The sequence below is a fragment of the Euprymna scolopes genome, chromosome 28 (genome assembly GCF_053919585.1).
Source record: "Euprymna scolopes isolate OS-2025 chromosome 28, ASM5391958v1, whole genome shotgun sequence".
Lineage (NCBI taxonomy): Eukaryota > Metazoa > Mollusca > Cephalopoda > Sepiida > Sepiolidae > Euprymna > Euprymna scolopes.
The window spans coordinates 16,819,521-16,831,585 of NC_136509.1; positions in this window are offsets into that span (position 1 = coordinate 16,819,521).

Consider the following 12,065-nt stretch of genomic DNA (forward strand, 5'->3'; position numbering starts at 1 on the left):
TGTTCAAAATTGGAAAAGTAGCCGCAGAGTTTGCCACGTGATACCGCGAAATATAGAACAAAAAATGACCTTAGGAGAACGTTAAAATAAATCAGTTGATGTTTGAAATACTTGTTGCGTTTGTGAATCAAGGGAGATGACTATTCAAGCAAGGTTTTTTTTTTTTTATTGTTTTCCTATGTTTTAAACTTATATTATAAAAGCGGAGCTCAATTCCAGTCTATTGTTTAGTGTGGGAGTATTTTTTGAAATAATTAAAGATTCGAGGATACGAAGTTGACTTACGTTTCTTGAAGAAGCAAGAATGTTGATGTGAAAATCTGGTTCTGAATTAATGCAAGTGCGAATATGTTTATAGAACGACGAAGCAGTAGTGTTTAAGTGCTCTTTAATGCGGTGATGAAGCAATCTGGTAGTGCTTCCGATGTAAGATGCACTGCATTTAGCGCATTGTAGGTCGTAAACAACGTGGTTCTTAAAGCATAAACCTGTGTGTGATATTGGGCAATTAGAGAGTGAACAAGGGGAAGGTGTATGCGATGGGTGTTTTCGGTTGAGCTGTTGTCTTAAAGTAGATCCAGTGTGGATGAGTTGAATGTTGAGCCCCTCGCTGCGGATGGCTTTTCGGATTGAAGATGAGATTTTGTCACTGAGGAAGGGTAGTTTTAGAAAACAATTGTTAGAGAATACAACAGAAAAAAAAATTACTGTTGTTTAGAGTTAAAATTTGTGTGAAAAAGAAAAAAAAGAACTTTATTTCTTTTGTTTGCATTTAATTTTACTCTATATAAAAAAAAATCTCGCATTGTTCTTGGCTTTTAATTTTACCTTATAATTTTCTTCAACAATGCTTCAAGCAAACTACAACCTACTTATATATATATATATATAAATATATATATATATATATATAAATATATATATAGTATATATATAGTATATATATATATAAATATATATATAGTATATATATAGTATATATATATAGTTTATATATAGTATATTCTATATATATAGTATATATATATAGTTTATATATAGTATATATATATAGTATATATAAATATATATAGTGTATATAGTATATATAAATATAGTATATATTGTATATGGTATATATATATATATAGTATATATTTAGTATATATATATTATATATATAGTATATATATATATATATATATATAGTATACTAGCTGTACCCTGCCACGCGTTGCAGTGGCTCAATTTGGTGTAATGGAAAAAATTAATAAAAGAGAAAATGCATGTTTCTTATATTAGTACAGCAATCCACTGCAAAAAGTGAAAAAGGCGAAACTGAAAAAAATGGTACTCTTGCAGAATTTGATCTGGATCCTCGAGAGTTTCTGTCAATCATTCATGTTTTGGACTTGACCAACAATCAGTGGATGAAGCCGAACGTAGCAAAAATATTGAAACGCTTAATGCTTTTTTTTTGTTGTTTTAAAAAATGTGATTTAGTAATTAATATTTGGTTTGTGGTGGGGGGAGGGGGGTTACTATACACGGATTCGAAAAAGTCATCCAAAAACAAATAAATGAAAGCAAAGGTAAGGTAATTTACGTTTCTACCTAATTGGATAATTGTTTAGTGTTTTTATGTAATGTAAAATGTTTAATTGGCTCAAAAAAACAGAAATAGTCGCGAATTCTGTTGAATACGTTAAGTTTGGGAAAGTAAGTTGAAAACTAAAAACTATACAAAACAGTGTCTGAAACTCACCGAACATATGTTACCATGACATAGGCTGGCATAATGGATAGGTTTCTGACAGTATTTTGTATAGTTTTTTTTTAGTTTTAACTCACTTTCTCTAACTTAAAGTAGTCAACAGTGTCCACCACCATTTGTAGCTTTCAAATACACCAATAAACACTGTTTTTGTAGCCGACTAAACGTTACATTAAATGAAAAGGGTTTATATTACTAAACACAGATACAAAGAAGTTGTCAAAAAATAAATATATAAACAAATAAATGTTATCAAAGGCAAGAAAAGTAAGTGTTCTACCTAACTGGATAAGATTTTAGTGTTTTTATGTAATGTATAATCGGTTCAAAAACATTCAATGTTTATCGGTATATCTGAAAAATACAAATGGCGGCAGACTGTATCGAACACGTTAAGTTTGGGGAAATTTTGGGAAAATGAGTTTAAACTAAAAATACTGTTAGGAACTCACTCAATATATGTTACCATGATGTAGGCTGGCATATAATCGGTGGTTTTAAACTTTTGCTCGATACAGGTGACGACTTTTAAAAATCCCTTTTAGTGATTACTTGGTTTGAGGATATTTGTACAACTAAACGGCAAATATGCTTAAAAAAATCCGCTATTATTTTACTTTAAGGCCCGTTTCACGTTCATATATAACGAAATATTTTATTGTAGATTTCGGTGTGCTAAAAACGAATCTGCAAACCGTTTACGTAGCAAAAAAAGTTTTCATGGCATTCATGAAATTACTTTTTCGAAAAGTGGGTGATCACTTTTCAATGTAAATTTAACTTAGAATGAGCACCCACTTTCTGGCCACTTGAGAGAGGGGCATTTTTCTGTTTCTTGGCTAAAAAGTTTTTTGTTTGATTTCTTTTGCATGGTAATAACCCCTGAACTCTGGGACTATTTTCCATTTAACAGCCGTAGCCTTCGTTTACGCTATGCGTAAGCATAAACGAAAGCTGTTTAGCCAATAAACATGGGAAAAAATCCCCCCTCTCTCAGGTGGCTAGAAAGTGGGTGCTCATTTTAAGTTAAATTTACATGGAAAAGTGATCGCCACTTTTTCGAAAAAGTAATTTCTTCATATCATAAAAACTATTTTTTTGCGACGGAAACGGTTTGCAGATTCGTTTTTAGCACACCAAAATCTACAAAAAAAATTTTGTTATTTACGAACGTGAGACGCACAGCCCTTAATGGAAAATTATATCAAAAATCCGGGGGAAAATAGTTTTCAATAAAAACAGCAAATGAATTCGATAGAAAAAAATGGATGCTTTCTGTGTGTTTCTTGGCTAAAAAGTCTTTTTGTTTGATTTCTTTTGCATGGTATTAACCCCTGAACTCTGGGAATATTTTCCATTTCACAGACGTAGCCTTTGTTTATGCTATGCGTGAGCATAAACGAAAACTGTTAAATATGCATTCGCGTACCAAACTGCCTTGTCAAAAAAACCTTTAAGCCAATAAACACGAAAATAAATGCCCCTTCCTCAGGTGGCCAGAAAGTGGGTGCTCATTTAAAGTTAAATTTAGATGGAAAAGTGATCACCCACTTTTCGGAAAAAAAATTTCTTCAGATCATGAAAACTATTTTGATACTCCTTGGGCGTTGAGTTCCATGGCGACCCGCAGAATTATTTAATGATCGTTCCCTTAGTACCCCCCTAGTCAAGGCTAACGCATGCGCACGTAACATTTTTTATTTATTTACTTACGTGGTGGAGTTTCTATACTGATAGGTTTTTGGAAATTTTTTCATATGATTATTATTGATTGAAAGGGATACTCACTTTTTAGTTACCACGTTCTGGTAAATCGGTCACTTTTTATTTATTTATTTATTTTTTTTTTCTAAATACGGAAGTGTCTTCGGGAGATAAAAAATGGTCGCATGTTGACGAAGCAATGTATCGGGAGGCGTACGGGATTAAAAATTATTGGTAAATTTTTAGATTAGGTCCACCTCCTCAATTTTCTTTTAAATGACGACTTGAAATGGTTTTCGACTATGCTGAATACGAAAATCGCATCGAAATTTTGCAGAAATAAGTAGTTATCAAGATATAAAAAGTTGTATTATGCATTGTAATCTTTGGCGGCCATCTTTTTTACGTGTGTGTATTTGTTTATGGCGCGTGTGCACGTAAAAAGATGGCCGCCGAAGAATACAATGCATAATACAACTATTTATTTCCGCAAAATTTCAATGCAATTTGCGTGTTCAGCATACTCGGAAACCTATAAATGTCGTCATTGAAAGGAAAATTGTGGAGGTGGACCTAATCTAAAAAAATACCAAATTATTAAACATTTCTCCAGCGTGTTAGTGAAATTTATAATACTTTAAAAAAATTAAAAAGAAACAAAACAAAAGTTTTGAAAAAAAAACTCACCTTTCACAAAAACAATTTAAAAAAAAAAACACAAACTGACTAAATAAGTAAAAAAAAAAAATAATTAAAAATCTCGAAACTTTATTTTCATGAAAACAATAAAAATGTCCTGTTCTCTCTATTTTTTTTTCTTTGAGAAACAAATATATTTCTGACTTACAAATGCGGTAGAGACTCATTATTTTTACTTTCTATGGTTTTGATATACCGCGTTTTTATTGCTTACAAAATGGGTGACTGATTTATCAGAACGTTGTAACTAAAAAGTGAGCACCACTTTCAAATGTCGAAATAATGATTTCTTTTTTACATTTTTTTTTAATAATCTGTTTAATTAGTGTCCAATCAATAATAATTCAGTGAAAAAAAATTCCAAAAACCTATAAGTATAGAAATTAAGCATGGGAGTATACAACAACGTCGCCTTTCGCACTTTTACAAACATTTTTTAAAAAAAGTAACTAAACCATTTATTGATAATTTGTCACGTGTACAAACATTTATTTATTTACGTAGGCTTAACTCCTTTCATAAATAAGAAAAGTTTTACTCTTTAAGAATAATAAAAGGAAAAAGTTACTGAACATTTATAAAAGGACTTCTTTTCATGAAGGCCAGAGGAATAGTTGGCCGAAAATTCGTGAAACAACAACTAATAAAGATGAGAATAATAGTCCGCAATAAATAAAAATGGTGCTAATGCAGAGAGCGATCCGCGCTATTTTTTAAATCATATTTCCACGTTTAAATAACGTTTTATGATGTTTTTTTTTATTATTTATTCAATTGTAAGGTTAAAGTACAGAATAGGTACAAAACATCCTTACCTCCCCATGTTAAGAATGACTTTTTAAATAATAACATTATTTCAGCACGGATCACTCTCTGCATGAGTACTCTTATATAGAGAAACAAAAAAAAACTCAAAAGCAAGCAACAAACTTCTTTTTTGGCCTTATATAATAAAGAAAAGATGTGTAAATTAAAAAATTTGGAAGATAAACAAATGAAATATGTTTTTTTTTGTTTTTTTTTTTACTTATCGAGTTAACAGAAAATGAAATCTTTCGTCAATTCGTGGCTGCAAAATGAATCGAACCGGAAGTTCAGTTTTATCAACAGAACAGATTCGCAGAAACGATTAAATAAATATATTTATTTTATTTAATATTTTAATTTTAATTAGGTAAATTTATTTTAATAACATAAAAACATACCTCGACTCTAAAAATGGGTTGTCTGAAAATTTCAAATAAATTGGTAACGTATAAACATGGTTTTATTTGTTTAGAACGAACCAACTTTACATTTTTATATATATAGATATATATAGTATATATGTAGTATATATATATATATATATAGTATATATATATAGTATATATATATAGTATATATATAGTATATATATATAGTATATATATATATATATAGTATATATATATATAGTATATATATATAGTATATATATATAGTATATATATAGTATATAGTATATATATAGTATATATATATAGTATATATATAGTATATATATATAGTATATATATATAGTATATATATATATAGTATATATATTTTTATCGCATATATATATATATATATATATATATCGCATATAATAAACAGAAAAATACTTCAATCATTAATTATGCAGAAAAATAAATAAAATGTTGATTTAGTATTTCAACATTATGCTTATAAATTACGATAAAACTTGCTGTGTAGGCGCTGTTTTACGGTTGTTGTAAAAATGGAACGGAAACTTAAATTTCGCTCCGTTTTAATCTTTCTTAATTTTTTTATTGTGCCCCCCACCCCAAATGAATATAATCAAAACAGTAACATTTAACAATTGTTCTTTATATATATAAAACACAAAATATTTATAAAAAAAAAGTTAATAACGAAAGAGAAATAATTCCATTTTTAAACGAAAAAGTCAGTTTGTTATATCTTTTTGTTATTTTTTACATAAGTCCAGCTTACAATTCACATTGGAAATGTCGACATTTATAGGTTGTCGTGTACGTTTACAACGAATAAACACTCCAATCTAGTAGATGTATCACAATTTTTGTAGGAATTTTCGACACACCTATCACGAAACTGCGAATAAAATATAAAAAAACTCGTAATTTCTCCTTTAAAATTGGGTTGTTTATTTTCTTTATGGATTATACTTCCAAAATAAACTATTAAAGTTGTTTTAAAAGTAATGGAAATATTTTTTTTATTTTTTAAAAAACTAATGAATTTTACGAACTCAATATTTTTCAATTTTTAAACTTTAAAAATCTATCAAAATTTTTCTATTGATTCTATTTTTACAATATTTTCAGGATCAATGTAAAATTCTATACTCTTTCCAATAAACCGAATATAATATTTTAGACAAACGTTTTTTTTAATTCACGCCCCCCCCCATTTTAAAGTGTCTGTTAAAAAGTAAATAATTAATTTACTCAAAGTTTTATATATCACAAATTGAAGAGAAAAGGTCAATAAATAATATATTCAAATTTAAAACAAAAAAGTGTTTTTTAGAAATTTACCTGTAAAGTTCGAAGTTTTTTTTTTTAAACCACGTTGTTCGTTTTTTCTTTTGTTTTTTTGTTTTTAATGAAACTCTGGTCCTTGCTCCTTTAATCAAAAAAATTAGGGCTTGAATTACATTTTTCGAGTAGTTATAAGCTTGGAAAGACAGGGGGTCGAATAATTCAGGCCTCCCATTTTGAAATGTCTATTAAAAAGTAAATAATTAATTTACTCACCAAAGTGTTATATATCACAAATTGAAGAGAAAAGGTCAAGAAATAATATATTCAAATTTAAAACAAAAAAGTAGTGTTTTTAGAAATTTAACTGTGAAGTCCGAAGTTTAAAATCTTTTTTTTTTTTTTTTAAACACGTTGATTGTTTTTTTTTGTTTTTTTTTAATGAAACCTTGGTCCTTGCTCCTTTAATTGAAAAAAAATAGGGCTTGAGTTACATTGTTTGAGGAGTTATAAGCTTGGAAAGACGGGGTGGAATTATTCACTATTTTTCACGAAATTTCTGACACACCGACCAATCTACCCATGTTAGAACGGCTTTCGGAATAGACACCCCTAACCTTGCCAGCATACCCGAAAAGCTCTAAAAGTTGACATGTCGAATATGAACGATGAGTTGGACGTAATGTAAAAATGTACCGAATTTAAAAGGGAACGAAATTCAAATTTCCGTTCCATTTTTACAACAACCGTAAAGCAGAGCATTCTATTCAAATTTTACCTAACTTACTGTATTAATGCTATTTTTTTAAGCAAAAAAAAAGAATATTTAGGTTTGGCTATAAATTCCTAAACTCATTTCACCCTAAATAATTTAGCTGACTGAAATAGGAATCTAATTGAATCGTTAATTTTTTGAATAGTATGCGAGAAATTCATTTTTCTTCGAGTTATATTGAATTCATTATTACGGACTTCAGGGGATTTTTTCGGAATGTTCTTGTAAAAATTATTTTTTATTGTTACAAATTACGATGCTTTATTTAAATAAAAAAAGCAAAATTAAATTCTTGCGTTTTTTATTTACTACTGAAAACCATAACTTTAGTAAAGGTATTTTTTGTTTAAACAAAATAAAAGATTTTCACTAAGAGTTAAGTAAAAATAATGAGTTCATTATATTCTGCAATCATTATTTGATAAATACTGAAATTTTCATTAAAATTAGTTAATTTCCTGATTTTTTGTGAATTTTTAAGTAAGGGGAGGGATCAAAATGTTATACACTTTGAGCGTCGGCATTCATTTTGTCTGTAGCTACCATTTTTCGATGAATATTTGATAGGAAAACGACCACGTGTGGTTAATTTAAATCAAATTTCAATCATATGGCTACATTATCAATAATCATGTGATTAAACCCATTGAAAATTTACCGATAGTGTAAACATATTCTGTTTACATTAAGCCTGTGAGACTAAAATATCCTTTTCTGAGATTTAAAAAAAAAAACCCGCGAGATCAGGAGAAAGAAATGTCCAGAAAATCACTAGATTTTTAACTTTTATCATCTGAAATTGTCAAAAATCGCTAATACCCCCCCCCCCAAACCTCCATATTCTAACTTCCTACAATAAAAAAAAATTATAAATATAGTATATTCAATATATAAAATGTTCCGTGTTTTCTCACTATATGTTTCTGGAATTATATTGAAGCGGTTAGCTCCCCAGAAGGCTTACATGTTTTTTCAGAGAGGGTATTTTTTTTTTTTTTTGCAAGAAACAAATTATAAACTCAAACTTTTTGTAATAAAAGTTAAATTGAAATATACTGCAAAAAACTAAACTTCGGAGGTTGGAATGCCCCCCCACCCCACTTGAAATGTACTTGGAAAAATCGATTTTATAGCGAGATTTAAGAATGGTTAGCCGAAAAAAAACGTGAAAAACAAAACAAATAATCAATTAATAATTGTTACCAAAGGCAATAAATGCTACTTTTTTTACTTACATGAATTAGTTTATTTTATGTTTTAAAGTATTTTCAAGCCCTTTTCTTTATTTTTTAATCTAAAATTGCAGGTGTGTGGGTGCTAAATATCTCCAGATTTTCTAGAATTCCCCGCTAGATTGCAAACGAAATCTCCAGATTTATCAGGAAAACCGCTAAATTGGAAACACTGGTCATGTGACAGGAAGCGGTAATAAATAATTGTCCCTAAATAAAAAAATGGCCTATCGGTACAAAGAAAACCACCTATTTATCATAGAAAAATTAAGTATAATGTTATAATTAAAAAGAAATATATAAAAACACACATGGATATAGTAAACATATTATACAAAAACGTGGAAGCCATCCTCCAGTAGTTTTTTAGACTATTAATTGCGAACGAACCAAGAGTTACATATATATATATATATATATATATATATATATATATATATATATATATATATATTCCTTCTGCCATAATCGAAACCAAAACTTATTAAGAATTCTTGATAAAATTATTTATAAAAAAATAGATAACTTAAGTGCCATTAGCTATAATTGAAGCTTAAACCAAAACTTATGAAGAATTCTTGGTAAAATTATTTATGACAAGAAATGGAAGTACATAATTAAACGACCCGGATGTAAGCGTGACACTGAAAATAACGCACACGTTATAGTATTAATATATAAATTCTATATGTATCACGAACGTTCTCGATTCTTCATCGAATCATTATCAGGTGAAAAAACAGATTTTAAAAATAATGGAGAAAAGAATTTAAAAAGGGAAAACTAGTGAAACAAGTGTGTGGAGTCAGACGCTGGCGGGGTTGGGGCAATAAAAAACGGTTGAATGAGATTTCACTAGCTTTACCTATGTGTATACTCTAAGCGAGGCTGATTACACTAAAGGAAGCACACAAAAAAAAGAGTATAAAAAACACAAGAGTAACGCAAGAATAAGTGTTCATATATTGTGTTTAAGTCTAAATCAGTTCACTTTAATCGAAGACAGAAGTTTGTCTAAATACCTTGGTAGTTGTCATGTGAATTCGCGGTCCTCTCAAAAGCTTCAGGCGGACACTAATAATTTGACTCTAAACGAATTAACCATTGCAATGCTTAATTAAATGTAAATTTAGCTGTGGGCATGATGTTGCAGCGGAGAACCGAGAAGATCGTGTGTAATTTCCTGTATGTTCAGAAAGCAATTGGATTCAACGCACTTTCCCCTCGCACTCAGTAAAGATCAAAATGGCGTCCACTTCACGTCCATCACAATGTTCAATTAAAATCACAATTTATTCAATCAGCATCGCTTCAACATAAAACCAATATTTGATCCATCATTTACAAACTGTAAACAGTGACATTCCCATTATTAACATCCGAGGACCTTTGGCCAAGCGGCTGTCCAAAATGAAACTTGTCATAAAATCAAACGACAATGTAGTCCTTTAGCGACTCTAATAATTATCAGGGTCTCAACCCATTAAATTCATCTCAAGTGGAGCTGTCATTAAACTATAGGGTAAAACTTATATATTTTTTAAACTTTTTTTTTACTTGGGAGTCACCACTTATCAAGGACCGAAGGCCACTCGAGGATAAATATTAATGAATATAAGGTGGTAGTGTAGTAACCGTTAATGTAAATTCGGTAGAATTTGATTATTTATAGGGACGGCTCGACAAGAACTTGTTTACATAGGATTTGAAGTCTACCATGTTGTATTCAACCAGAAAGCAGGACAGCGGAACAGTGTTCCACGGGCGGCCAGTTCTGTGAAACTTTCCAGATTGAGACCTTTTCTGTAAAACTTTACTCATAACCCATTCTATTCTGCAAAATGACCAGTCACATCTGTAAAAATCAGAATGTTTGTGTGTTCGGGTGGAGGGTAAAAATATTTTAATTCTTAGAAAAAAAACTTTCCAGGTTGAGATGTTTTCTTTAAACTGTAGCGCAAAACTTAACTTATAATCCATAAACAGATAAGCATTCTATTTCTGCATTATGGCCAGTCACATCTGTAAAAATTAGAATGTTTAGGGAAGGAAGAGGACGTAAGAATATTTTAATTTAAAAAAAAAAACAAAAAAACAATATTTTCCAGGTTGAGACGTTTTCTTTAAAGTTTTACTTAAAATCCATAAACAAATAACCACTATTTTTGCATTATGGTCAGTCACATCAAATCAAAATGTTTGTAAGGGAAGGAAAAAATTATTTTTTTAAAAACTTTCCAGGTTGAGACGTTTTCTTGTTCTCTTATTGCTTTTTTCTTTAAATTTCACAATTGGGGCCTTATTTTATACAAATATTACTGGTGCTGCCAGATCAGGCTCTCTGAAAATAGTGACTTCCTGATCCAAACTGCACCAAACATTATTGCTTTATCCTTAATTTCTATTCATGTTCTGTAAAGTTTAAAAAAAAAAATTAATAATAATAAATAAATAAAAAAAAACAAAAACAAAAAAACAACAACAAAAATTATATACCTCTACAAAAACAACCAAACAAAACACCGTAAGTAAATATTTGACGATATAAAGAACTTACAGTATTAAGATCTTTTCTAAAATTACTGGATTTGGCATTAAAAAGCAAAAAAAAAATAAATAAATAATGGTTTATCTATACATCTATAAAGTGATATTGTCTGTCTGTATGTGTGTAAATTTCCCTACCAAACTACTCTGTCAGTTTTCAGTCTACAGACTCAATATTTGACATAAGGGCTATTGAGATTTGGGAAAATCTTTTTTAATCGGTTTAGCGGTCAGAAATTTGCTATCAAGGGGTCAAAGTTGAACGATTTGATCTTTGAAAACTCTACCAAACTCCTCCGCCAATTTTGGGTCTAAACACTTGAAATTTTTTTATGTAGGTTACGTGGACACGAGTCAAACTTTTTAATATATATATATATATATATATATATATATATATACACACACAAAGTTATGAACAGTACATAGGGCCAGAGCAAAGCCAGGCTGAACTGCTAGCATGCTATAAAACAAAACAACCAAACCAACATACAAATATTAATGTGAACACTGGCGAAGCAAGATTTTTCTCCCAGTTGGTGTACACTAGTTAAAAATATTAACATATTTGTATACTTTTTCTTTTCTTACTAAAAAGAGACATGGATTATCAAAGGTAGATGCCACTCAAGGATACAAGTTAATAAGATGGAATGGTTGTCAGAAATGAATTCCGTTGGAATGATTAATCGGAATCGGACTTATCAGAACTTTTTGGGGTATCGGAATTAGCAATTTGGGCTATTTTCCGATGCTAAAAACGATTCTTTAATCACCATTTTTTATTTGATTTTGGTTAAAACAAAATCTTCCACTGCTGGCAGTAATGATAAAATAATAGTTATTGATTTTAAACTATCTGTAAAACT